The 3,309-nt window shown below is 46.9% G+C and overlaps 1 pseudogene; it reads right to left on the reverse strand.

The window, feature by feature from the left end:
- Window positions 1-325: 325 nt before the first annotated feature.
- Window positions 326-1,228, reverse strand: LOC118621320 (annotated as a pseudogene).
- Between the last annotated feature and the right edge of the window lie 2,081 nt (window positions 1,229-3,309).

Here is a 3,309-nt window from a genome sequence, read left to right on the forward strand (position 1 = left end):
CATGAAACAGGACAAGGCTGATTTCGAAGTTGATATCCTTTCTTCTGTACCCAACGTTTTTGGCTATGTTCTAGATATAAGCAAGAAAGGAATTCAGAAGTGAAACTTAGAAAAACCATCCAGATATGGTTAACTCCACCAACCTGAACCACACAATAAGGCTGGACACACACACACACACACACTCACACTTCTCTCTTGCTCTCACTCTCTCCATCTAGACTTTTTTAAAAAGATGTTCCAATGGCTTTATTAACTCACTCTTTCTAGGGGTGGCGGGACCTCGTAGCTGGAGAGCTGGAAAGGACACCAGGAAGCTGTGGTCTCAGCGTGGGTCATTAAAGGGATACAGAGGGTGCCCTGCATCACTTGGGACCCTCTTCCCATCCACCATAAGCAGGGGTCTGATGCGTGACCAGTTTTTATTCAGGGAGTCTAGCTGCTTCATCTCTTCTGGGTTAATGGTGAACTGAAAGTCTGGACACTCTGAAGGGTGCAGGAGGTGACACTGGGGATGGAGGTCACTCTCCACTGGATCTGCCACCTGAGCAAGACCCAGGCTGGAGACTGGCCACACTTTCCAGCCAGTGCCAGGACCCCTGGCTCCGTAAGCCAGGCAGGCTCACAGGATCATGCAAGCATTGGTCAGAGGGTCCCAGAGGGCTGCCAGCAGTCACTCCAGGCCACATGCTTGGCAGTGGGCAGTCAACTCGTGCTGAGCCAGACACAGGTGGCATTCCCCTGCAGGACAGCTGGGTGCACAGAGGCCACACAGAGCAGATCATCAATCTACCAACTGCTGAAGTGGGCCAGGCCCAGCGCCCACCCCACCCCACCCCTAAGCCACCAGTGCCTCCAGAGTCTCCAGTCTCCTTGTAGTCAGTGGCGTCATGGTGGATGGTCCCATGAGCATTCTCAGGGAAAGGGTCATCTGCCCGCTCAAAGGCATTAGTCCAGTGCATCAGGTCCAAGTCCAGATACTCCAGCTGGAGGTCTGCAGGGAGCAGGCTCCACATCCTCAGGGTGGTGCTCAGTGTCGCACAGTTCAGAGTCACAAACAACCCTCCTGAGACACGGCCTTGCCGGGCTCCGCATTCTCCTTCGGGGCCTCCCCAGTCTGTCCCCCTGCCGTGGACAGCAGCACAGTGTGGCAGCAGCCTCCACTCGGCACACCTAACACTGCTTCTGCCTGACAGATCGCTCCGTGTGCCCAGTCCTTCAGGGGCATCCTCTGCCCAGTGTGCAGGGGGACACAGGAAGCCGCCGTCGCCTCGTTCTGTGGCCCTGGGGCCCAGTCTTCCCTTCTCCACGGAGGAGGGCTCTGCAGTGGCTGGCTGGATCCAGGGAGCTCCACACAAGCGCTGAGCGTGAAAAAGCTACCTCTGCTTTGTGAGTGTAGCTTCTGCCCAAGATTCCTCCATGCTGTAGGAAATTAATTTTTTGCACCAAGTCCAACTTAAGCGAACTTGGCTGAAGAACTATTAGGACGTGTGAAGGCAAAGAAGAAATGAAACAGCCTCATCCCCCAAATACAGGCGAAGGAATTCCCAGTGACTGTTTTGCTGTGTGAGGAGGAAGACTGAGTGGAAATTCCTCACTCTGGACTGAGCAGTGCCTGAATGGCGACTAGCCATGCCCACCATCCTAACCCTCCTTTAGGCTTGGCTCACACACTGGGACCTTTATGAAGGTCGAGGCCTGTGCGAACCAGGGTGTAGGAGGTGAAGGTAAAGGAGAGGGGCCTGGGACCAGGTGGACAGCGCTACGAGAGGAAAGGGGGGGGTGATATCTGGGCTTGTGTTGGTCATGTAAGAAGGACAGAAAAAGAATGACAAAACTGCAGACCAGGAATAAACATTATAAGAACTTGGTAAGGTTTTGGAAACTCTGTATCTTCTCCATTTTTACTATTTTTACAAAATTATTATTAATCTTGTCTGTTTTCTGATTAGGATTGCCAATAAAATATCAAACATGGAAAAAAGCACAAAATTACAAACAATCTTAATATTTTTACAGTTGAATTTGTTCTTGGTGTTCATAAGATGTCTGTAGACAGTGTTATAATAATTTTAGGCTGCAGAACATTATTCTCAAAGGATAAGATTTAATGAAGCAATTGTAGGACTCCAAGAGAAAATGAGATTGTGCTTTGAACCTATGGATGAAAAAGTTGCTAGAAGCCGTAGCCAATGTGGCTCAGTTGGTTGAGCATTGTGCTGCCTAAAGGTCGCTGGTTCGATTCCTGGTCAGGGCACATGACCAGGTTGTGGTTCCATCCCGGCATATGGGAAGCAACTGATAGATGTTTCTCTCACATTAATGTCTCTCTCTCTCTCTCTCTCTATCTATCTCTCTTCCTCTCTAATAATCAATAGAAACCTATTTTTTTAAAGTTGCTGAAAGAAGTAGTCAAATTTTATGTGTATTTAATAATCATGTAACGAAGCAAAATGTTAAAGGCATTACATCATGCTTATTTTATTTTAATTAAAAATAAAAACAATATTTCGAATCTCTATTACAGAGGAGTAATTCAATTATTCAGTAGGTGGCATACATCAACTCATGGGTTCAGGCTCTAGTGATCTCTCATTTAATCTGCTATTTTCAAGTATGGCACAGCATCACACACACACATGGAATTTCATCTCTAAATACTTTAGCATAAAGATGTCTTGCTATATAACCACAGTACCATAATCATACTGAACAAAACTGAAAATAATTTCCTAATATCGTTGATTACCCATATTTAAGTGGTCCAATTTGTCTCAAAAATTGACTCTATATCTGTTTTCCCTCAAAGGTGTTGCCAAGAATCACCTACTAAATTTGATTGTAATGTCTCTTAAATCCCTTTTAATCTTTCCCCACCCCACCATTTCTTACACTGCCTTTGTAAAGAGAATAGGCCACTGTCTCATGGAATATCACACATTCTGAACTTGTATGATGTTTCTTAATGGTTCCATTGGACTTATTCCTCTATCTGATGTGTTTTCTATCACCGGAACTTTGAACCAAAGGCTTGGTTAGATGCAGATGAAAGGTTTGGCGGTAATTCTCCGCAGGGGTGCTGTGAGCGCCACTGTCCATCTCCTCAGGAAGTATGTGACCACTGTCCTGTCCCACTATTGAGGAGCCCAAGTTGGTGACCGAGTTGAGATGGTGACAGCCCAGTCTCTGTGCTCTGTAAAGATAATTTCTCCCTTTTGCTAATAGCAAACAGTCTGTGGGCATGAGGCTTTGGCACGATGTGACTCTGGCTCCCAGTCATCTGTTCCAATGGCTCTAACATCTCAACGC

Source organism: Molossus molossus, unplaced genomic scaffold (genome assembly GCF_014108415.1).
Source record: "Molossus molossus isolate mMolMol1 unplaced genomic scaffold, mMolMol1.p scaffold_m16_p_8, whole genome shotgun sequence".
Taxonomy (NCBI): Eukaryota; Metazoa; Chordata; class Mammalia; order Chiroptera; family Molossidae; genus Molossus; species Molossus molossus.